This window comes from Aquarana catesbeiana, linkage group LG12 (genome assembly GCF_042186555.1).
Source record: "Aquarana catesbeiana isolate 2022-GZ linkage group LG12, ASM4218655v1, whole genome shotgun sequence".
Taxonomy (NCBI): Eukaryota; Metazoa; Chordata; class Amphibia; order Anura; family Ranidae; genus Aquarana; species Aquarana catesbeiana.
In genome coordinates this window covers 95,057,121-95,077,857 of record NC_133335.1, presented here as the reverse complement: position 1 = coordinate 95,077,857, position 20,737 = coordinate 95,057,121, and the positions used below count along the sequence as shown (strand labels likewise).

At 41.6% G+C, this 20,737-nt stretch overlaps 32 non-coding genes across 32 annotated transcripts; 17 read left to right on the top strand and 15 right to left on the bottom strand.

The window, feature by feature from the left end:
• Nucleotides 1-94: 94 nt before the first annotated feature.
• Nucleotides 95-204, top strand: TRNAL-CAA (transfer RNA leucine (anticodon CAA)). Its single transcript has 2 exons — nucleotides 95-132; nucleotides 159-204. It is a non-coding gene; the product is annotated as a tRNA-Leu (tRNA).
• A 762-nt stretch (nucleotides 205-966) lies between these two features.
• Nucleotides 967-1,039, bottom strand: TRNAR-UCG (transfer RNA arginine (anticodon UCG)). The gene has a single exon. It is a non-coding gene; the product is annotated as a tRNA-Arg (tRNA).
• A 275-nt stretch (nucleotides 1,040-1,314) lies between these two features.
• On the top strand, nucleotides 1,315-1,424 carry TRNAL-CAA (transfer RNA leucine (anticodon CAA)). Its single transcript has 2 exons — nucleotides 1,315-1,352; nucleotides 1,379-1,424. It is a non-coding gene; the product is annotated as a tRNA-Leu (tRNA).
• Nucleotides 1,425-2,186: 762 nt separating this feature from the next.
• TRNAR-UCG (transfer RNA arginine (anticodon UCG)) lies at nucleotides 2,187-2,259 on the bottom strand. The gene has a single exon. It is a non-coding gene; the product is annotated as a tRNA-Arg (tRNA).
• Nucleotides 2,260-2,534: 275 nt separating this feature from the next.
• On the top strand, nucleotides 2,535-2,644 carry TRNAL-CAA (transfer RNA leucine (anticodon CAA)). The gene is made up of 2 exons: nucleotides 2,535-2,572; nucleotides 2,599-2,644. It is a non-coding gene; the product is annotated as a tRNA-Leu (tRNA).
• Nucleotides 2,645-3,406: 762 nt separating this feature from the next.
• TRNAR-UCG (transfer RNA arginine (anticodon UCG)) lies at nucleotides 3,407-3,479 on the bottom strand. Its single transcript has one exon. It is a non-coding gene; the product is annotated as a tRNA-Arg (tRNA).
• A 275-nt stretch (nucleotides 3,480-3,754) lies between these two features.
• TRNAL-CAA (transfer RNA leucine (anticodon CAA)) lies at nucleotides 3,755-3,864 on the top strand. Its single transcript has 2 exons — nucleotides 3,755-3,792; nucleotides 3,819-3,864. It is a non-coding gene; the product is annotated as a tRNA-Leu (tRNA).
• Nucleotides 3,865-4,626: 762 nt separating this feature from the next.
• Nucleotides 4,627-4,703, bottom strand: TRNAR-UCG (transfer RNA arginine (anticodon UCG)). Its single transcript has one exon. It is a non-coding gene; the product is annotated as a tRNA-Arg (tRNA).
• Nucleotides 4,704-4,974: 271 nt separating this feature from the next.
• Nucleotides 4,975-5,084, top strand: TRNAL-CAA (transfer RNA leucine (anticodon CAA)). The gene is made up of 2 exons: nucleotides 4,975-5,012; nucleotides 5,039-5,084. It is a non-coding gene; the product is annotated as a tRNA-Leu (tRNA).
• Nucleotides 5,085-5,846: 762 nt separating this feature from the next.
• On the bottom strand, nucleotides 5,847-5,919 carry TRNAR-UCG (transfer RNA arginine (anticodon UCG)). Its single transcript has one exon. It is a non-coding gene; the product is annotated as a tRNA-Arg (tRNA).
• Nucleotides 5,920-6,194: 275 nt separating this feature from the next.
• On the top strand, nucleotides 6,195-6,304 carry TRNAL-CAA (transfer RNA leucine (anticodon CAA)). Its single transcript has 2 exons — nucleotides 6,195-6,232; nucleotides 6,270-6,304. It is a non-coding gene; the product is annotated as a tRNA-Leu (tRNA).
• A 762-nt stretch (nucleotides 6,305-7,066) lies between these two features.
• Nucleotides 7,067-7,139, bottom strand: TRNAR-UCG (transfer RNA arginine (anticodon UCG)). The gene has a single exon. It is a non-coding gene; the product is annotated as a tRNA-Arg (tRNA).
• Nucleotides 7,140-7,414: 275 nt separating this feature from the next.
• TRNAL-CAA (transfer RNA leucine (anticodon CAA)) lies at nucleotides 7,415-7,524 on the top strand. Its single transcript has 2 exons — nucleotides 7,415-7,452; nucleotides 7,479-7,524. It is a non-coding gene; the product is annotated as a tRNA-Leu (tRNA).
• Nucleotides 7,525-8,286: 762 nt separating this feature from the next.
• TRNAR-UCG (transfer RNA arginine (anticodon UCG)) lies at nucleotides 8,287-8,359 on the bottom strand. Its single transcript has one exon. It is a non-coding gene; the product is annotated as a tRNA-Arg (tRNA).
• A 275-nt stretch (nucleotides 8,360-8,634) lies between these two features.
• On the top strand, nucleotides 8,635-8,744 carry TRNAL-CAA (transfer RNA leucine (anticodon CAA)). The gene is made up of 2 exons: nucleotides 8,635-8,672; nucleotides 8,699-8,744. It is a non-coding gene; the product is annotated as a tRNA-Leu (tRNA).
• A 1,110-nt stretch (nucleotides 8,745-9,854) lies between these two features.
• On the top strand, nucleotides 9,855-9,964 carry TRNAL-CAA (transfer RNA leucine (anticodon CAA)). The gene is made up of 2 exons: nucleotides 9,855-9,892; nucleotides 9,919-9,964. It is a non-coding gene; the product is annotated as a tRNA-Leu (tRNA).
• A 762-nt stretch (nucleotides 9,965-10,726) lies between these two features.
• TRNAR-UCG (transfer RNA arginine (anticodon UCG)) lies at nucleotides 10,727-10,803 on the bottom strand. The gene has a single exon. It is a non-coding gene; the product is annotated as a tRNA-Arg (tRNA).
• A 271-nt stretch (nucleotides 10,804-11,074) lies between these two features.
• On the top strand, nucleotides 11,075-11,184 carry TRNAL-CAA (transfer RNA leucine (anticodon CAA)). The gene is made up of 2 exons: nucleotides 11,075-11,112; nucleotides 11,139-11,184. It is a non-coding gene; the product is annotated as a tRNA-Leu (tRNA).
• A 1,110-nt stretch (nucleotides 11,185-12,294) lies between these two features.
• Nucleotides 12,295-12,404, top strand: TRNAL-CAA (transfer RNA leucine (anticodon CAA)). The gene is made up of 2 exons: nucleotides 12,295-12,332; nucleotides 12,359-12,404. It is a non-coding gene; the product is annotated as a tRNA-Leu (tRNA).
• Nucleotides 12,405-13,166: 762 nt separating this feature from the next.
• TRNAR-UCG (transfer RNA arginine (anticodon UCG)) lies at nucleotides 13,167-13,239 on the bottom strand. The gene has a single exon. It is a non-coding gene; the product is annotated as a tRNA-Arg (tRNA).
• A 275-nt stretch (nucleotides 13,240-13,514) lies between these two features.
• On the top strand, nucleotides 13,515-13,624 carry TRNAL-CAA (transfer RNA leucine (anticodon CAA)). Its single transcript has 2 exons — nucleotides 13,515-13,552; nucleotides 13,579-13,624. It is a non-coding gene; the product is annotated as a tRNA-Leu (tRNA).
• Nucleotides 13,625-14,386: 762 nt separating this feature from the next.
• TRNAR-UCG (transfer RNA arginine (anticodon UCG)) lies at nucleotides 14,387-14,459 on the bottom strand. Its single transcript has one exon. It is a non-coding gene; the product is annotated as a tRNA-Arg (tRNA).
• Nucleotides 14,460-14,734: 275 nt separating this feature from the next.
• TRNAL-CAA (transfer RNA leucine (anticodon CAA)) lies at nucleotides 14,735-14,844 on the top strand. Its single transcript has 2 exons — nucleotides 14,735-14,772; nucleotides 14,799-14,844. It is a non-coding gene; the product is annotated as a tRNA-Leu (tRNA).
• Nucleotides 14,845-15,606: 762 nt separating this feature from the next.
• On the bottom strand, nucleotides 15,607-15,679 carry TRNAR-UCG (transfer RNA arginine (anticodon UCG)). The gene has a single exon. It is a non-coding gene; the product is annotated as a tRNA-Arg (tRNA).
• Nucleotides 15,680-15,954: 275 nt separating this feature from the next.
• On the top strand, nucleotides 15,955-16,064 carry TRNAL-CAA (transfer RNA leucine (anticodon CAA)). The gene is made up of 2 exons: nucleotides 15,955-15,992; nucleotides 16,019-16,064. It is a non-coding gene; the product is annotated as a tRNA-Leu (tRNA).
• Nucleotides 16,065-16,826: 762 nt separating this feature from the next.
• Nucleotides 16,827-16,899, bottom strand: TRNAR-UCG (transfer RNA arginine (anticodon UCG)). Its single transcript has one exon. It is a non-coding gene; the product is annotated as a tRNA-Arg (tRNA).
• Nucleotides 16,900-17,174: 275 nt separating this feature from the next.
• On the top strand, nucleotides 17,175-17,284 carry TRNAL-CAA (transfer RNA leucine (anticodon CAA)). The gene is made up of 2 exons: nucleotides 17,175-17,212; nucleotides 17,239-17,284. It is a non-coding gene; the product is annotated as a tRNA-Leu (tRNA).
• A 762-nt stretch (nucleotides 17,285-18,046) lies between these two features.
• Nucleotides 18,047-18,119, bottom strand: TRNAR-UCG (transfer RNA arginine (anticodon UCG)). Its single transcript has one exon. It is a non-coding gene; the product is annotated as a tRNA-Arg (tRNA).
• A 275-nt stretch (nucleotides 18,120-18,394) lies between these two features.
• On the top strand, nucleotides 18,395-18,504 carry TRNAL-CAA (transfer RNA leucine (anticodon CAA)). Its single transcript has 2 exons — nucleotides 18,395-18,432; nucleotides 18,459-18,504. It is a non-coding gene; the product is annotated as a tRNA-Leu (tRNA).
• A 762-nt stretch (nucleotides 18,505-19,266) lies between these two features.
• Nucleotides 19,267-19,343, bottom strand: TRNAR-UCG (transfer RNA arginine (anticodon UCG)). The gene has a single exon. It is a non-coding gene; the product is annotated as a tRNA-Arg (tRNA).
• A 271-nt stretch (nucleotides 19,344-19,614) lies between these two features.
• TRNAL-CAA (transfer RNA leucine (anticodon CAA)) lies at nucleotides 19,615-19,724 on the top strand. Its single transcript has 2 exons — nucleotides 19,615-19,652; nucleotides 19,679-19,724. It is a non-coding gene; the product is annotated as a tRNA-Leu (tRNA).
• A 762-nt stretch (nucleotides 19,725-20,486) lies between these two features.
• On the bottom strand, nucleotides 20,487-20,559 carry TRNAR-UCG (transfer RNA arginine (anticodon UCG)). The gene has a single exon. It is a non-coding gene; the product is annotated as a tRNA-Arg (tRNA).
• Between the last annotated feature and the right edge of the window lie 178 nt (nucleotides 20,560-20,737).

The following is a 20,737-nucleotide window of genomic DNA, read 5'->3' as shown; positions in this document are numbered from 1 at the left end:
GTGTTAATACAGCTCCTTGACAGTGGTAATAAATCAACAGAGTACCACGAGTAGATGATATATCTAGAGGCAACCAAAAATATCGAAATGTCTTGTCAGGATGGCCGAGTGGTCTAAGGCGCCAGACTCAAGAAATGTTTCTTCACATTGTGTGGGTGTTCTTGTCTCCAAATGGAGGCGTGGGTTCAAATCCCACTTCTGACAAAAAGTTTACACATTTAGCTTGAACTAGAATGACCACTTCCACTGTGTTTTCATGCTACCATGTCACTGACAAGAAAACAAAAACAAAGAATCCCAAAACTTTGCAGATCCTTCATAAAGATCAAATTCTTCTGAAAACTCTGCTAGGCCATGCTGTAAAATCTCTTATTTCACGTGCAACTTTAGTCAGAAAAGTAAGTCTTGCTAGATCTCTTCACATTGGCCTGTTTTGCATGTATAGTTATGTAAAACATTACAAATAGGTGTCCATACACTTGAAAATCCAGTAATACACTGTTTCACCCTGCTCTGCACATACTCAGTTGCTCTCCCATTTTACACATATTTGGGCACTGCTGAGTTTGGGGAGGCTCATCTATTGACAGCCTTAAAGCTCAATTAAACCCTCCTATCCTTTACAGCCAATGAAGCTGCTTCTGTTTAAACTGCAACGGCCATGGTGCTGCACATGTGATCAGTTATGACACCAGCCATTTGATGGTTTGACAGTTTGGTTGAGAACACAAGCAAATGTGACAGTTATCAATCCTGGGATTTCAGGATTCTAACTGTTTTTTGAAACTGTTAAATCAATTGGTTTAGCTCCACTTTATGATTTACTGCTGTTTGGGGGCTCTTGGCTTCAGCAAAATAGCAGCCTTTAGCAAGAAGCAAGTTGTTATGGGTAAAGATGCGATTTAATTTAAAAGGAGCAAGAATTTACAAGTAAAGGTCACAGGAACTGGAAAGCAGCATAGAAAACGACCACGAAGGGACTCGAACCCTCAATCTTCTGATCCGAAGTCAGACGCCTTATCCATTAGGCCACGCAGTCAGCCACTGGGCCACCATTTTTGTTTGTGGTGTGCGAATCAGCCAAACACTTGAAGATCACCTGGGACATCTTCTTCTACTTGCTTTGCTCAAGCAGATTTGGTAGTAAGGATCTGAAAAGTTTGACTTGGTGCCAAGGTCATGCTTTATGAAGTGCATTTGCAAAAGGGCCTAGGTGCAGAGTGTTAATACAGCTCCTTGACAGTGGTAATAAATCAACAGAGTACCACGAGTAGATGATATATCTAGAGGCAACCAAAAATATCGAAATGTCTTGTCAGGATGGCCGAGTGGTCTAAGGCGCCAGACTCAAGAAATGTTTCTTCACATTGTGTGGGTGTTCTGGTCTCCAAATGGAGGCGTGGGTTCAAATCCCACTTCTGACAAAAAGTTTACACATTTAGCTTGAACTAGAATGACCACTTCCACTGTGTTTTCATGCTACCATGTCACTGACAAGAAAACAAAAACAAAGAATCCCAAAACTTTGCAGATCCTTCATAAAGATCAAATTCTTCTGAAAACTCTGCTAGGCCATGCTGTAAAATCTCTTATTTCACGTGCAACTTTAGTCAGAAAAGTAAGTCTTGCTAGATCTCTTCACATTGGCCTGTTTTGCATGTATAGTTATGTAAAACATTACAAATAGGTGTCCATACACTTGAAAATCCAGTAATACACTGTTTCACCCTGCTCTGCACATACTCAGTTGCTCTCCCATTTTACGCATATTTGGGCACTGCTGAGTTTGGGGAGGCTCATCTATTGACAGCCTTAAAGCTCAATTAAACCCTCCTATCCTTTACAGCCAATGAAGCTGCTTCTGTTTAAACTGCAACGGCCATGGTGCTGCACATGTGATCAGTTATGACACCAGCCATTTGATGGTTTGACAGTTTGGTTGAGAACACAAGCAAATGTGACAGTTATCAATCCCGGGATTTCAGGATTCTAACTGTTTTTTGAAACTGTTAAATCAATTGGTTTAGCTCCACTTTATGATTTACTGCTGTTTGGGGGCTCTTGGCTTCAGCAAAATAGCAGCCTTTAGCAAGAAGCAAGTTGTTATGGGTAAAGATGCGATTTAATTTAAAAGGAGCAAGAATTTGCAAGTAAAGGTCACAGGAACTGGAAAGCAGCATAGAAAACCACCACGAAGGGACTCGAACCCTCAATCTTCTGATCCGAAGTCAGACGCCTTATCCATTAGGCCACGCAGTCTGCCACTGGGCCACCATTTTTGTTTGTGGTGTGCGAATCAGCCAAACACTTGAAGATCACCTGGGACATCTTCTTCTACTTGCTTTGCTCAAGCAGATTTGGTAGAAAGGATCTGAAAAGTTTGACTTGGTGCCAAGGTCATGCTTTATGAAGTGCATTTGCAAAAGGGCCTAGGTGCAGAGTGTTAATACAGCTCCTTGACAGTGGTAATAGATCAACAGAGTACCACGAGTATATGATATATCTAGAGGCAACCAAGAATAGCACAATGTCTTGTCAGGATGGCCGAGTGGTCTAAGGCGCCAGACTCAAGAAATGTTTCTTCACATTGTGTGGGTGTTCTGGTCTCCAAATGGAGGCGTGGGTTCAAATCCCACTTCTGACAAGAAGTTTACACATTTAGCTTGAACTAGAATGACCACTTCCACTGTGTTTTCATGCTACCATGTCACTGACAAGAAAACAAAAACAAAGAATCCCAAAACTTTGCAGATCCTTCATAAAGATCAAATTCTTCTGAAAACTCTGCTAGGCCATGCTGTAAAATCTCTTATTTCACGTGCAACTTTAGTCAGAAAAGTAAGTCTTGCTAGATCTCTTCACATTGGCCTGTTTTGCATGTATAGTTATGTAAAACATTACAAATAGGTGTCCATACACTTGAAAATCCAGTAATACACTGTTTCACCCTGCTCTGCACATACTCAGTTGCTCTCCCATTTTACGCATATTTGGGCACTGCTGAGTTTGGGGAGGCTCATCTATTGACAGCCTTAAAGCTCAATTAAACCCTCCTATCCTTTACAGCCAATGAAGCTGCTTCTGTTTAAACTGCAACGGCCATGGTGCTGCACATGTGATCAGTTATGACACCAGCCATTTGATGGTTTGACAGTTTGGTTGAGAACACAAGCAAATGTGACAGTTATCAATCCCGGGATTTCAGGATTCTAACTGTTTTTTGAAACTGTTAAATCAATTGGTTTAGCTCCACTTTATGATTTACTGCTGTTTGGGGGCTCTTGGCTTCAGCAAAATAGCAGCCTTTAGCAAGAAGCAAGTTGTTATGGGTAAAGATGTGATTTAATTTAAAAGGAGCAAGAATTTGCAAGAAAAGGTCACAGGAACTGGAAAGCAGCATAGAAAACGACCACGAAGAGACTCGAACCCTCAATCTTCTGATCCGAAGTCAGACGCCTTATCCATTAGGCCACGCAGTCAGCCACTGGGCCACCATTTTTGTTTGTGGTGTGCGAATCAGCCAAACACTTGAAGATCACCTGGGACATCTTCTTCTACTTGCTTTGCTCAAGCAGATTTGGTAGTAAGGATCTGAAAAGTTTGACTTGGTGCCAAGGTCATGCTTTATGAAGTGCATTTGCAAAAGGGCCTAGGTGCAGAGTGTTAATACAGCTCCTTGACAGTGGTAATAAATCAACAGAGTACCACGAGTAGATGATATATCTAGAGGCAACCAAAAATATCAAAATGTCTTGTCAGGATGGCCGAGTGGTCTAAGGCGCCAGACTCAAGAAATGTTTCTTCACATTGTGTGGGTGTTCTGGTCTCCAAATGGAGGCGAGGGTTCAAATCCCACTTCTGACAAAAAGTTTACACATTTAGCTTGAACTAGAATTACCACTTCCACTGTGTTTTCATGCTAACATGTCACTGACAAGAAAACAAAAACAAAGAATCCCAAAACTTTGCAGATCCTTCATAAAGATCAAATTCTTCTGAAAACTCTGCTAGGCCATGCTGTAAAATCTCTTATTTCACGTGCAACTTTAGTCAGAAAAGTAAGTCTTGCTAGATCTCTTCACATTGGCCTGTTTTGCATGTATAGTTATGTAAAACATTACAAATAGGTGTCCATACACTTGAAAATCCAGTAATACACTGTTTCACCCTGCTCTGCACATACTCAGTTGCTCTCCCATTTTACGCATATTTGGGCACTGCTGAGTTTGGGGAGGCTCATCTATTGACAGCCTTAAAGCTCAATTAAACCCTCCTATCCTTTACAGCCAATGAAGCTGCTTCTGTTTAAACTGCAACGGCCATGGTGCTGCACATGTGATCAGTTATGACACCAGCCATTTGATGGTTTGACAGTTTGGTTGAGAACACAAGCAAATGTGACAGTTATCAATCCCGGGATTTCAGGATTCTAACTGTTTTTTGAAACTGTTAAATCAATTGGTTTAGCTCCACTTTATGATTTACTGCTGTTTGGGGGCTCTTGGCTTCAGCAAAATAGCAGCCCTTAGCAAGAAGCAAGTTGTTATGGGTAAAGATGCGATTTAATTTAAAAGGAGCAAGAATTTGCAAGTAAAGGTCACAGGAACTGGAAAGCAGCATAGAAAACGACCACGAAGGGACTCGAACCCTCAATCTTCTGATCCGAAGTCAGACGCCTTATCCATTAGGCCACGCATACAGCCACTGGGCCACCACTTTTGTTTGTGGTGTGCGAATCAGCCAAACACTTGAAGATCACCTGGGACATCTTCTTCTACTTGCTTTGCTCAAGCAGATTTGGTAGTAAGGATCTGAAAAGTTTGACTTAGTGCCAAGGTCATGCTTTATGAAGTGCATTTGCAAAAGGGCCTAGGTGCAGAGTGTTAATACAGCTCCTTGACAGTGGTAATAAATCAACAGAGTACCACGAGTAGATGATATATCTAGAGGCAACCAAAAATATCAAAATGTCTTGTCAGGATGGCCAAGTGGTCTAAGGCGCCAGACTCAAGAAATGTTTCTTCACATTGTGTGGGTGTTCTGGTCTCCAAATGGAGGCGTGGGTTCAAATCCCACTTCTGACAAAAAGTTTACACATTTAGCTTGAACTAGAATGACCACTTCCACTGTGTTTTCATGCTACCATGTCACTGACAAGAAAACAAAAACAAAGAATCCCAAAACTTTGCAGATCCTTCATAAAGATCAAATTCTTCTGAAAACTCTGCTAGGCCATGCTGTAAAATCTCTTATTTCACGTGCAACTTTAGTCAGAAAAGTAAGTCTTGCTAGATCTCTTCACATTGGCCTGTTTTGCATGTATAGTTATGTAAAACATTACAAATAGGTGTCCATACACTTGAAAATCCAGTAATACACTGTTTCACCCTGCTCTGCACATACTCAGTTGCTCTCCCATTTTACGCATATTTGGGCACTGCTGAGTTTGGGGAGGCTCATCTATTGACAGCCTTAAAGCTCAATTAAACCCTCCTATCCTTTACAGCCAATGAAGCTGCTTCTGTTTAAACTGCAACGGCCATGGTACTACACATGTGATCAGTTATGACACCAGCCATTTCATGGTTTGACAGTTTGGTTGAGAACACAAGCAAATGTGACAGTTATCAATCCCGGGATTTCAGGATTCTAACTGTTTTTTGAAACTGTTAAATCAATTGGTTTAGCTCCACTTTATGATTTACTGCTGTTTGGGGTCTCTGGGCTTCAGCAAAATAGCAGCCTTTAGCAAGAAGCAAGTTGTTATGGGTAAAGTTGCGATTTAATTTAAAAGGAGCAAGAATTTGCAAGTAAAGGTCACAGGAACTGGAAAGCAGCATAGAAAACGACCACGAAGGGACTCGAACCCTCAATCTTCTGATCCGAAGTCAGACGCCTTATCCATTAGGCCACGCAGTCTGCCACTGGGCCACCATTTTTATTTGTGGTGTGCGAATCAGCCAAACACTTGAAGATCACCTGGGACATCTTCTTCTACTTGCTTTGCTCAAGCAGATTTGGTAGAAAGGATCTGAAAAGTTTGACTTGGTGCCAAGGTCATGCTTTATGAAGTGCATTTGCAAAAGGGCCTAGGTGCAGAGTGTTAATACAGCTCCTTGACAGTGGTAATAGATCAACAGAGTACCACGAGTAGATGATATATCTAGAGGCAACCAAAAATATCAAAATGTCTTGTCAGGGTGGCCGAGTGGTCTAAGGCGCCAGCCTCAAGAAATGTTTCTTCACATTGTGTGGGTGTTCAGGTCTCCAAATGGAGGCGTGGGTTCAAATCCCACTTCTGACAAAAAGTTTACACATTTAGCTTGAACTAGAATGACCACTTCCACTGTGTTTTCATGCTACCATGTCACTGACAAGAAAACAAAAACAAAGAATCCCAAAACTTTGCAGATCCTTCATAAAGATCATATTCTTCTGAAAACTCTGCTAGGCCATGCTGTAAAATCTCTTATTTCACGTGCAACTTTAGTCAGAAAAGTACGTCTTGCTAGATCTCTTCACATTGGCCTGTTTTGCATGTATAGTTATGTAAAACATTACAAATAGGTGTCCATACACTTGAAAATCCAGTAATACACTGTTTCACCCTGCTCTGCACATACTCAGTTGCTCTCCCATTTTACGCATATTTGGGCACTGCTGAGTTTGGGGAGGCTCATCTATTGACAGCCTTAAAGCTCAATTAAACCCTCCTATCCTTTACAGCCAATGAAGCTGCTTCTGTTTAAACTGCAACGGCCATGGTACTGCACATGTGATCAGTTATGACACCAGCCATTTCATGGTTTGACAGTTTGGTTGAGAACACAAGCAAATGTGACAGTTATCAATCCCGGGATTTCAGGATTCTAACTGTTTTTTGAAACTGTTAAATCAATTGGTTTAGCTCCACTTTATGATTTACTGCTGTTTGGGGTCTCTGGGCTTCAGCAAAATAGCAGCCTTTAGCAAGAAGCAAGTTGTTATGGGTAAAGTTGCGATTTAATTTAAAAGGAGCAAGAATTTGCAAGTAAAGGTCACAGGAACTGGAAAGCAGCATAGAAAACGACCACGAAGGGACTCGAACCCTCAATCTTCTGATCCGAAGTCAGACGCCTTATCCATTAGGCCACGCAGTCTGCCACTGGGCCACCATTTTTATTTGTGGTGTGCGAATCAGCCAAACACTTGAAGATCACCTGGGACATCTTCTTCTACTTGCTTTGCTCAAGCAGATTTGGTAGAAAGGATCTGAAAAGTTTGACTTGGTGCCAAGGTCATGCTTTATGAAGTGCATTTGCAAAAGGGCCTAGGTGCAGAGTGTTAATACAGCTCCTTGACAGTGGTAATAGATCAACAGAGTACCACGAGTAGATGATATATCTAGAGGCAACCAAAAATATCAAAATGTCTTGTCAGGGTGGCCGAGTGGTCTAAGGCGCCAGACTCAAGAAATGTTTCTTCACATTGTGTGGGTGTTCTGGTCTCCAAATGGAGGCGTGGGTTCAAATCCCACTTCTGACAAAAAGTTTACACATTTAGCTTGAACTAGAATGACCACTTCCACTGTGTTTTCATGCTACCATGTCACTGACAAGAAAACAAAAACAAAGAATCCCAAAACTTTGCAGATCCTTCATAAAGATCAAATTCTTCTGAAAACTCTGCTAGGCCATGCTGTAAAATCTCTTATTTCACGTGCAACTTTAGTCAGAAAAGTAAGTCTTGCTAGATCTCTTCACATTGGCCTGTTTTGCATGTATAGTTATGTAAAACATTACAAATAGGTGTCCATACACTTGAAAATCCAGTAATACACTGTTTCACCCTGCTCTGCACATACTCAGTTGCTCTCCCATTTTACGCATATTTGGGCACTGCTGAGTTTGGGGAGGCTCATCTATTGACAGCCTTAAAGCTCAATTAAACCCTCCTATCCTTTACAGCCAATGAAGCTGCTTCTGTTTAAACTGCAACGGCCATGGTACTGCACATGTGATCAGTTATGACACCAGCCATTTCATGGTTTGACAGTTTGGTTGAGAACACAAGCAAATGTGACAGTTATCAATCCCGGGATTTCAGGATTCTAACTGTTTTTTGAAACTGTTAAATCAATTGGTTTAGCTCCACTTTATGATTTACTGCTGTTTGGGGTCTCTGGGCTTCAGCAAAATAGCAGCCTTTAGCAAGAAGCAAGTTGTTATGGGTAAAGTTGCGATTTAATTTAAAAGGAGCAAGAATTTGCAAGTAAAGGTCACAGGAACTGGAAAGCAGCATAGAAAACGACCACGAAGGGACTCGAACCCTCAATCTTCTGATCCGAAGTCAGACGCCTTATCCATTAGGCCACTCAGTCTGCCACTGGGCCACCATTTTTATTTGTGGTGTGCGAATCAGCCAAACACTTGAAGATCACCTGGGACATCTTCTTCTACTTGCTTTGCTCAAGCAGATTTGGTAGAAAGGATCTGAAAAGTTTGACTTGGTGCCAAGGTCATGCTTTATGAAGTGCATTTGCAAAAGGGCCTAGGTGCAGAGTGTTAATACAGCTCCTTGACAGTGGTAATAGATCAACAGAGTACCACGAGTAGATGATATATCTAGAGGCAACCAAAAATATCAAAATGTCTTGTCAGGGTGGCCGAGTGGTCTAAGGCGCCAGACTCAAGAAATGTTTCTTCACATTGTGTGGGTGTTCTGGTCTCCAAATGGAGGCGTGGGTTCAAATCCCACTTCTGACAAAAAGTTTACACATTTAGCTTGAACTAGAATGACCACTTCCACTGTGTTTTCATGCTACCATGTCACTGACAAGAAAACAAAAACAAAGAATCCCAAAACTTTGCAGATCCTTCATAAAGATCAAATTCTTCTGAAAACTCTGCTAGGCCATGCTGTAAAATCTCTTATTTCACGTGCAACTTTAGTCAGAAAAGTAAGTCTTGCTAGATCTCTTCACATTGGCCTGTTTTGCATGTATAGTTATGTAAAACATTACAAATAGGTGTCCATACACTTGAAAATCCAGTAATACACTGTTTCACCCTGCTCTGCACATACTCAGTTGCTCTCCCATTTTACGCATATTTGGGCACTGCTGAGTTTGGGGAGGCTCATCTATTGACAGCCTTAAAGCTCAATTAAACCCTCCTATCCTTTACAGCCAATGAAGCTGCTTCTGTTTAAACTGCAACGGCCATGGTGCTGCACATGTGATCAGTTATGACACCAGCCATTTGATGGTTTGACAGTTTGGTTGAGAACACAAGCAAATGTGACAGTTATCAATCCCGGGATTTCAGGATTCTAACTGTTTTTTGAAACTGTTAAATCAATTGGTTTAGCTCCACTTTATGATTTACTGCTGTTTGGGGGCTCTTGGCTTCAGCAAAATAGCAGCCTTTAGCAAGAAGCAAGTTGTTATGGGTAAAGATGCGATTTAATTTAAAAGGAGCAAGAATTTGCAAGTAAAGGTCACAGGAACTGGAAAGCAGCATAGAAAACCACCACGAAGGGACTCGAACCCTCAATCTTCTGATCCGAAGTCAGACGCCTTATCCATTAGGCCACACAGTCAGCCACTGGGCCACCATTTTTGTTTGTGGTGTGCGAATCAGCCAAACACTTGAAGATCACCTGGGACATCTTCTTCTACTTGCTTTGCTCAAGCAGATTTGGTAGTAAGGATCTGAAAAGTTTGACTTGGTGCCAAGGTCATGCTTTATGAAGTGCATTTGCAAAAGGGCCTAGGTGCAGAGTGTTAATACAGCTCCTTGACAGTGGTAATAAATCAACAGAGTACCACGAGTAGATGATATATCTAGAGCCAACCAAAAATATCGAAATGTCTTGTCAGGATGGCCGAGTGGTCTAAGGCGCCAGACTCAAGAAATGTTTCTTCACATTGTGTGGGTGTTCTGGTCTCCAAATGGAGGTGAGGGTTCAAATCCCACTTCTGACAAAAAGTTTACACATTTAGCTTGAACTAGAATTACCACTTCCACTGTGTTTTCATGCTAACATGTCACTGACAAGAAAACAAAAACAAAGAATCCCAAAACTTTGCAGATCCTTCATAAAGATCAAATTCTTCTGAAAACTCTGCTAGGCCATGCTGTAAAATCTCTTATTTCACGTGCAACTTTAGTCAGAAAAGTAAGTCTTGCTAGATCTCTTCACATTGGCCTGTTTTGCATGTATAGTTATGTAAAACATTACAAATAGGTGTCCATACACTTGAAAATCCAGTAATACACTGTTTCACCCTGCTCTGCACATACTCAGTTGCTCTCCCATTTTACGCATATTTGGGCACTGCTGAGTTTGGGGAGGCTCATCTATTGACAGCCTTAAAGCTCAATTAAACCCTCCTATCCTTTACAGCCAATGAAGCTGCTTCTGTTTAAACTGCAACGGCCATGGTGCTGCACATGTGATCAGTTATGACACCAGCCATTTGATGGTTTGACAGTTTGGTTGAGAACACAAGCAAATGTGACAGTTATCAATCCCGGGATTTCAGGATTCTAACTGTTTTTTGAAACTATTAAATCAATTGGTTTAGCTCCACTTTATGATTTACTGCTGTTTGGGGGCTCTTGGCTTCAGCAAAATAGCAGCCTTTAGCAAGAAGCAAGTTGTTATGGGTAAAGATGCGATTTAATTTAAAAGGAGCAAGAATTTGCAAGTAAAGGTCACAGGAACTGGAAAGCAGCATAGAAAACGACCACGAAGGGACTCGAACCCTCAATCTTCTGATCCGAAGTCAGACGCCTTATCCATTAGGCCACGCATACAGCCACTGGGCCACCATTTTTGTTTGTGGTGTGCGAATCAGCCAAACACTTGAAGATCACCTGGGACATCTTCTTCTACTTGCTTTGCTCAAGCAGATTTGGTAGTAAGGATCTGAAAAGTTTGACTTGGTGCCAAGGTCATGCTTTATGAAGTGCATTTGCAAAAGGGCCTAGGTGCAGAGTGTTAATACAGCTCCTTGACAGTGGTAATAAATCAACAGAGTACCACGAGTAGATGATATATCTAGAGGCAACCAAAAATATCGAAATGTCTTGTCAGGATGGCCGAGTGGTCTAAGGCGCCAGACTCAAGAAATGTTTCTTCACATTGTGTGGGTGTTCTGGTCTCCAAATGGAGGCGTGGGTTCAAATCCCACTTCTGACAAAAAGTTTACACATTTAGCTTGAACTAGAATGACCACTTCCACTGTGTTTTCATGCTACCATGTCACTGACAAGAAAACAAAAACAAAGAATCCCAAAACTTTGCAGATCCTTCATAAAGATCAAATTCTTCTGAAAACTCTGCTAGGCCATGCTGTAAAATCTCTTATTTCACGTGCAACTTTAGTCAGAAAAGTAAGTCTTGCTAGATCTCTTCACATTGGCCTGTTTTGCATGTATAGTTATGTAAAACATTACAAATAGGTGTCCATACACTTGAAAATCCAGTAATACACTGTTTCACCCTGCTCTGCACATACTCAGTTGCTCTCCCATTTTACGCATATTTGGGCACTGCTGAGTTTGGGGAGGCTCATCTATTGACAGCCTTAAAGCTCAATTAAACCCTCCTATCCTTTACAGCCAATGAAGCTGCTTCTGTTTAAACTGCAACGGCCATGGTGCTGCACATGTGATCAGTTATGACACCAGCCATTTGATGGTTTGACAGTTTGGTTGAGAACACAAGCAAATGTGACAGTTATCAATCCCGGGATTTCAGGATTCTAACTGTTTTTTGAAACTGTTAAATCAATTGGTTTAGCTCCACTTTATGATTTACTGCTGTTTGGGGGCTCTTGGCTTCAGCAAAATAGCAGCCTTTAGCAAGAAGCAAGTTGTTATGGGTAAAGATGCGATTTAATTTAAAAGGAGCAAGAATTTGCAAGTAAAGGTCACAGGAACTGGAAAGCAGCATAGAAAACGACCACGAAGGGACTCGAACCCTCAATCTTCTGATTTGAAGTCAGACGCCTTATCCATTAGGCCACGCAGTCAGCCACTGGGCCACCATTTTTGTTTGTGGTGTGCGAATCAGCCAAACACTTGAAGATCACCTGGGACATCTTCTTCTACTTGCTTTGCTCAAGCAGATTTGGTAGTAAGGATCTGAAAAGTTTGACTTGGTGCCAAGGTCATGCTTTATGAAGTGCATTTGCAAAAGGGCCTAGGTGCAGAGTGTTAATACAGCTCCTTGACAGTGGTAATAAATCAACAGAGTACCACGAGTAGATGATATATCTAGAGGCAACCAAAAATATCGAAATGTCTTGTCAGGATGGCCGAGTGGTCTAAGGCGCCAGACTCAAGAAATGTTTCTTCACATTGTGTGGGTGTTCTGGTCTCCAAATGGAGGCGTGGGTTCAAATCCCACTTCTGACAAAAAGTTTACACATTTAGCTTGAACTAGAATGACCACTTCCACTGTGTTTTCATGCTACCATGTCACTGACAAGAAAACAAAAACAAAGAATCCCAAAACTTTGCAGATCCTTCATAAAGATCAAATTCTTCTGAAAACTCTGCTAGGCCATGCTGTAAAATCTCTTATTTCACGTGCAACTTTAGTCAGAAAAGTAAGTCTTGCTAGATCTCTTCACATTGGCCTGTTTTGCATGTATAGTTATGTAAAACATTACAAATAGGTGTCCATACACTTGAAAATCCAGTAATACACTGTTTCACCCTGCTCTGCACATACTCAGTTGCTCTCCCATTTTACGCATATTTGGGCACTGCTGAGTTTGGGGAGGCTCATCTATTGACAGCCTTAAAGCTCAATTAAACCCTCCTATCCTTTACAGCCAATGAAGCTGCTTCTGTTTAAACTGCAACGGCCATGGTGCTGCACATGTGATCAGTTATGACACCAGCCATTTGATGGTTTAACAGTTTGGTTGAGAACACAAGCAAATGTGACAGTTATCAATCCCGGGATTTCAGGATTCTAACTGTTTTTTGAAACTGTTAAATCAATTGGTTTAGCTCCACTTTATGATTTACTGCTGTTTGGGGGCTCTTGGCTTCAGCAAAATAGCAGCCTTTAGCAAGAAGCAAGTTGTTATGGGTAAAGATGCGATTTAATTTAAAAGGAGCAAGAATTTGCAAGTAAAGGTCACAGGAACTGGAAAGCAGCATAGAAAACGACCACGAAGGGACTCGAACCCTCAATCTTCTGATCCGAAGTCAGACGCCTTATCCATTAGGCCACGCAGTCAGCCACTGGGCCACCATTTTTGTTTGTGGTGTGCGAATCAGCCAAACACTTGAAGATCACCTGGGACATCTTCTTCTACTTGCTTTGCTCAAGCAGATTTGGTAGTAAGGATCTGAAAAGTTTGACTTGGTGCCAAGGTCATGCTTTATGAAGTGCATTTGCAAAAGGGCCTAGGTGCAGAGTGTTAATACAGCTCCTTGACAGTGGTAATAAATCAACAGAGTACCACGAGTAGATGATATATCTAGAGGCAACCAAAAATATCAAAATGTCTTGTCAGGATGGCCGAGTGGTCTAAGGCGCCAGACTCAAGAAATGTTTCTTCACATTGTGTGGGTGTTCTGGTCTCCAAATGGAGGCGTGGGTTCAAATCCCACTTCTGACAAAAAGTTTACACATTTAGCTTGAACTAGAATGACCACTTCCACTGTGTTTTCATGCTACCATGTCACTGACAAGAAAACAAAAACAAAGAATCCCAAAACTTTGCAGATCCTTCATAAAGATCAAATTCTTCTGAAAACTCTGCTAGGCCATGCTGTAAAATCTCTTATTTCACGTGCAACTTTAGTCAGAAAAGTAAGTCTTGCTAGATCTCTTCACATTGGCCTGTTTTGCATGTATAGTTATGTAAAACATTACAAATAGGTGTCCATACACTTGAAAATCCAGTAATACACTGTTTCACCCTGCTCTGCACATACTCAGTTGCTCTCCCATTTTACGCATATTTGGGCACTGCTGAGCTTGGGGAGGCTCATCTATTGACAGCCTTAAAGCTCAATTAAACCCTCCTATCCTTTACAGCCAATGAAGCTGCTTCTGTTTAAACTGCAACAGCCATGGTGCTGCACATGTGATCAGTTATGACACCAGCCATTTGATGGTTTGACAGTTTGGTTGAGAACACAAGCAAATGTGACAGTTATCAATCCCGGGATTTCAGGATTCTAACTGTTTTTTGAAACTGTTAAATCAATTGGTTTAGCTCCACTTTATGATTTACTGCTGTTTGGGGGCTCTTGGCTTCAGCAAAATAGCAGCCTTTAGCAAGAAGCAAGTTGTTATGGGTAAAGATGCGATTTAATTTAAAAGGAGCAAGAATTTGCAAGTAAAGGTCACAGGAACTGGAAAGCAGCATAGAAAACGACCACGAAGGGACTCGAACCCTCAATTTTCTGATCCGAAGTCAGACGCCTTATCCATTAGGCCACGCAGTCAGCCACTGGGCCACCATTTTTGTTTGTGGTGTGCGAATCAGCCAAACACTTGAAGATCACCTGGGACATCCTCTTCTACTTGCTTTGCTCAAGCAGATTTGGTAGAAAGGATCTGAAAAGTTTGACTTGGTGCCAAGGTCATGCTTTATGAAGTGCATTTGCAAAAGGGCCTAGGTGCAGAGTGTTAATACAGCTCCTTGACAGTGGTAATAAATCAACAGAGTACCACGAGTAGATGATATATCTAGAGGCAACCAAAAATATCGAAATGTCTTGTCAGGATGGCCGAGTGGTCTAAGGCGCCAGACTCAAGAAATGTTTCTTCACATTGTGTGGGTGTTCTTGTCTCCAAATGGAGGCGTGGGTTCAAATCCCACTTCTGACAAAAAGTTTACACATTTAGCTTGAACTAGAATGACCACTTCCACTGTGTTTTCATGCTACCATGTCACTGACAAGAAAACAAAAACAAAGAATCCCAAAACTTTGCAGATCCTTCATAAAGATCAAATTCTTCTGAAAACTCTGCTAGGCCATGCTGTAAAATCTCTTATTTCACGTGCAACTTTAGTCAGAAAAGTAAGTCTTGCTAGATCTCTTCACATTGGCCTGTTTTGCATGTATAGTTATGTAAAACATTACAAATAGGTGTCCATACACTTGAAAATCCAGTAATACACTGTTTCACCCTGCTCTGCACATACTCAGTTGCTCTCCCATTTTACACATATTTGGGCACTGCTGAGTTTGGGGAGGCTCATCTATTGACAGCCTTAAAGCTCAATTAAACCCTCCTATCCTTTACAGCCAATGAAGCTGCTTCTGTTTAAACTGCAACGGCCATGGTGCTGCACATGTGATCAGTTATGACACCAGCCATTTGATGGTTTGACAGTTTGGTTGAGAACACAAGCAAATGTGACAGTTATCAATCCTGGGATTTCAGGATTCTAACTGTTTTTTGAAACTGTTAAATCAATTGGTTTAGCTCCACTTTATGATTTACTGCTGTTTGGGGGCTCTTGGCTTCAGCAAAATAGCAGCCTTTAGCAAGAAGCAAGTTGTTATGGGTAAAGATGCGATTTAATTTAAAAGGAGCAAGAATTTGCAAGTAAAGGTCACAGGAACTGGAAAGCAGCATAGAAAACGACCACGAAGGGACTCGAACCCTCAATCTTCTGATCCGAAGTCAGACGCCTTATCCATTAGGCCACGCAGTCAGCCACTGGGCCACCATTTTTGTTTGTGGTGTGCGAATCAGCCAAACACTTGAAGATCACCTGGGACATCTTCTTCTACTTGCTTTGCTCAAGCAGATTTGGTAGTAAGGATCTGAAAAGTTTGACTTGGTGCCAAGGTCATGCTTTATGAAGTGCATTTGCAAAAGGGCCTAGGTGCAGAGTGTTAATACAGCTCCTTGACAGTGGTAATAAATCAACAGAGTACCACGAGTAGATGATATATCTAGAGGCAACCAAAAATATCGAAATGTCTTGTCAGGATGGCCGAGTGGTCTAAGGCGCCAGACTCAAGAAATGTTTCTTCACATTGTGTGGGTGTTCTGGTCTCCAAATGGAGGCGTGGGTTCAAATCCCACTTCTGACAAAAAGTTTACACATTTAGCTTGAACTAGAATGACCACTTCCACTGTGTTTTCATGCTACCATGTCACTGACAAGAAAACAAAAACAAAGAATCCCAAAACTTTGCAGATCCTTCATAAAGATCAAATTCTTCTGAAAACTCTGCTAGGCCATGCTGTAAAATCTCTTATTTCACGTGCAACTTTAGTCAGAAAAGTAAGTCTTGCTAGATCTCTTCACATTGGCCTGTTTTGCATGTATAGTTATGTAAAACATTACAAATAGGTGTCCATACACTTGAAAATCCAGTAATACACTGTTTCACCCTGCTCTGCACATACTCAGTTGCTCTCCCATTTTACGCATATTTGGGCACTGCTGAGTTTGGGGAGGCTCATCTATTGACAGCCTTAAAGCTCAATTAAACCCTCCTATCCTTTACAGCCAATGAAGCTGCTTCTGTTTAAACTGCAACGGCCATGGTGCTGCACATGTGATCAGTTATGACACCAGCCATTTGATGGTTTGACAGTTTGGTTGAGAACACAAGCAAATGTGACAGTTATCAATCCCGGGATTTCAGGATTCTAACTGTTTTTTGAAACTGTTAAATCAATTGGTTTAGCTCCACTTTATGATTTACTGCTGTTTGGGGGCTCTTGGCTTCAGCAAAATAGCAGCCTTTAGCAAGAAGCAAGTTGTTATGGGTAAAGATGCGATTTAATTTAAAAGGAGCAAGAATTTGCAAGTAAAGGTCACAGGAACTGGAAAGCAGCATAGAAAACCACCACGAAGGGACTCGAACCCTCAATCTTCTGATCCGAAGTCAGACGCCTTATCCATTAGGCCACGCAGTCTGCCACTGGGCCACCATTTTTGTTTGTGGTGTGCGAATCAGCCAAACACTTGAAGATCACCTGGGACATCTTCTTCTACTTGCTTTGCTCAAGCAGATTTGGTAGAAAGGATCTGAAAAGTTTGACTTGGTGCCAAGGTCATGCTTTATGAAGTGCATTTGCAAAAGGGCCTAGGTGCAGAGTGTTAATACAGCTCCTTGACAGTGGTAATAGATCAACAGAGTACCACGAGTATATGATATATCTAGAGGCAACCAAGAATAGCACAATGTCTTGTCAGGATGGCCGAGTGGTCTAAGGCGCCAGACTCAAGAAATGTTTCTTCACATTGTGTGGGTGTTCTGGTCTCCAAATGGAGGCGTGGGTTCAAATCCCACTTCTGACAAGAAGTTTACACATTTAGCTTGAACTAGAATGACCACTTCCACTGTGTTTTCATGCTACCATGTCACTGACAAGAAAACAAAAACAAAGAATCCCAAAACTTTGCAGATCCTTCATAAAGATCAAATTCTTCTGAAAACTCTGCTAGGCCATGCTGTAAAATCTCTTATTTCACGTGCAACTTTAGTCAGAAAAGTAAGTCTTGCTAGATCTCTTCACATTGGCCTGTTTTGCATGTATAGTTATGTAAAACATTACAAATAGGTGTCCATACACTTGAAAATCCAGTAATACACTGTTTCACCCTGCTCTGCACATACTCAGTTGCTCTCCCATTTTACGCATATTTGGGCACTGCTGAGTTTGGGGAGGCTCATCTATTGACAGCCTTAAAGCTCAATTAAACCCTCCTATCCTTTACAGCCAATGAAGCTGCTTCTGTTTAAACTGCAACGGCCATGGTGCTGCACATGTGATCAGTTATGACACCAGCCATTTGATGGTTTGACAGTTTGGTTGAGAACACAAGCAAATGTGACAGTTATCAATCCCGGGATTTCAGGATTCTAACTGTTTTTTGAAACTGTTAAATCAATTGGTTTAGCTCCACTTTATGATTTACTGCTGTTTGGGGGCTCTTGGCTTCAGCAAAATAGCAGCCTTTAGCAAGAAGCAAGTTGTTATGGGTAAAGATGCGATTTAATTTAAAAGGAGCAAGAATTTGCAAGAAAAGGTCACAGGAACTGGAAAGCAGCATAGAAAACGACCACGAAGGGACTCGAACCCTCAATCTTCTGATCCGAAGTCAGACGCCTTATCCATTAGGCCACGCAGTCAGCCACTGGGCCACCATTTTTGTTTGTGGTGTGCGAATCAGCCAAACACTTGAAGATCACCTGGGACATCTTCTTCTACTTGCTTTGCTCAAGCAGATTTGGTAGTAAGGATCTGAAAAGTTTGACTTGGTGCCAAGGTCATGCTTTATGAAGTGCATTTGCAAAAGGGCCTAGGTGCAGAGTGTTAATACAGCTCCTTGACAGTGGTAATAAATCAACAGAGTACCACGAGTAGATGATATATCTAGAGGCAACCAAAAATATCAAAATGTCTTGTCAGGATGGCCGAGTGGTCTAAGGCGCCAGACTCAAGAAATGTTTCTTCACATTGTGTGGGTGTTCTGGTCTCCAAATGGAGGTGAGGGTTCAAATCCCACTTCTGACAAAAAGTTTACACATTTAGCTTGAACTAGAATTACCACTTCCACTGTGTTTTCATGCTAACATGTCACTGACAAGAAAACAAAAACAAAGAATCCCAAAACTTTGCAGATCCTTCATAAAGATCAAATTCTTCTGAAAACTCTGCTAGGCCATGCTGTAAAATCTCTTATTTCACGTGCAACTTTAGTCAGAAAAGTAAGTCTTGCTAGATCTCTTCACATTGGCCTGTTTTGCATGTATAGTTATGTAAAACATTACAAATAGGTGTCCATACACTTGAAAATCCAGTAATACACTGTTTCACCCTGCTCTGCACATACTCAGTTGCTCTCCCATTTTACGCATATTTGGGCACTGCTGAGTTTGGGGAGGCTCATCTATTGACAGCCTTAAAGCTCAATTAAACCCTCCTATCCTTTACAGCCAATGAAGCTGCTTCTGTTTAAACTGCAATGGCCATGGTGCTGCACATGTGATCAGTTATGACACCAGCCATTTGATGGTTTGACAGTTTGGTTGAGAACACAAGCAAATGTGACAGTTATCAATCCCGGGATTTCAGGATTCTAACTGTTTTTTGAAACTGTTAAATCAATTGGTTTAGCTCCACTTTATGATTTACTGCTGTTTGGGGGCTCTTGGCTTCAGCAAAATAGCAGCCCTTAGCAAGAAGCAAGTTGTTATGGGTAAAGATGCGATTTAATTTAAAAGGAGCAAGAATTTGCAAGTAAAGGTCACAGGAACTGGAAAGCAGCATAGAAAACGACCACGAAGGGACTCGAACCCTCAATCTTCTGATCCGAAGTCAGACGCCTTATCCATTAGGCCACGCATACAGCCACTGGGCCACCACTTTTGTTTGTGGTGTGCGAATCAGCCAAACACTTGAAGATCACCTGGGACATCTTCTTCTACTTGCTTTGCTCAAGCAGATTTGGTAGTAAAGATCTGAAAAGTTTGACTTAGTGCCAAGGTCATGCTTTATGAAGTGCATTTGCAAAAGGGCCTAGGTGCAGAGTGTTAATACAGCTCCTTGACAGTGGTAATAAATCAACAGAGTACCACGAGTAGATGATATATCTAGAGGCAACCAAAAATATCAAAATGTCTTGTCAGGATGGCCAAGTGGTCTAAGGCGCCAGACTCAAGAAATGTTTCTTCACATTGTGTGGGTGTTCTGGTCTCCAAATGGAGGCGTGGGTTCAAATCCCACTTCTGACAAAAAGTTTACACATTTAGCTTGAACTAGAATGACCACTTCCACTGTGTTTTCATGCTACCATGTCACTGACAAGAAAACAAAAACAAAGAATCCCAAAACTTTGCAGATCCTTCATAAAGATCAAATTCTTCTGAAAACTCTGCTAGGCCATGCTGTAAAATCTCTTATTTCACGTGCAACTTTAGTCAGAAAAGTAAGTCTTGCTAGATCTCTTCACATTGGCCTGTTTTGCATGTATAGTTATGTAAAACATTACAAATAGGTGTCCATACACTTGAAAATCCAGTAATACACTGTTTCACCCTGCTCTGCACATACTCAGTTGCTCTCCCATTTTACGCATATTTGGGCACTGCTGAGTTTGGGGAGGCTCATCTATTGACAGCCTTAAAGCTCAATTAAACCCTCCTATCCTTTACAGCCAATGAAGCTGCTTCTGTTTAAACTGCAACAGCCATGGTGCTGCACATGTGATCAGTTATGACACCAGCCATTTGATGGTTTGACAGTTTGGTTGAGAACACAAGCAAATGTGACAGTTATCAATCCCGGGATTTCAGGATTCTAACTGTTTTTTGAAACTGTTAAATCAATTGGTTTAGCTCCACTTTATGATTTACTGCTGTTTGGGGGCTCTTGGCTTCAGCAAAATAGCAGCCTTTAGCAAGAAGCAAGTTGTTATGGGTAAAGATGCGATTTAATTTAAAAGGAGCAAGAATTTGCAAGTAAAGGTCACAGGAACTGGAAAGCAGCATAGAAAACGACCACGAAGGGACTCGAACCCTCAATTTTCTGATCCGAAGTCAGACGCCTTATCCATTAGGCCACGCAGTCAGCCACTGGGCCACCATTTTTGTTTGTGGTGTGCGAATCAGCCAAACACTTGAAGATCACCTGGGACATCCTCTTCTACTTGCTTTGCTCAAGCAGATTTGGTAGAAAGGATCTGAAAAGTTTGACTTGGTGCCAAGGTCATGCTTTATGAAGTGCATTTGCAAAAGGGCCTAGGTGC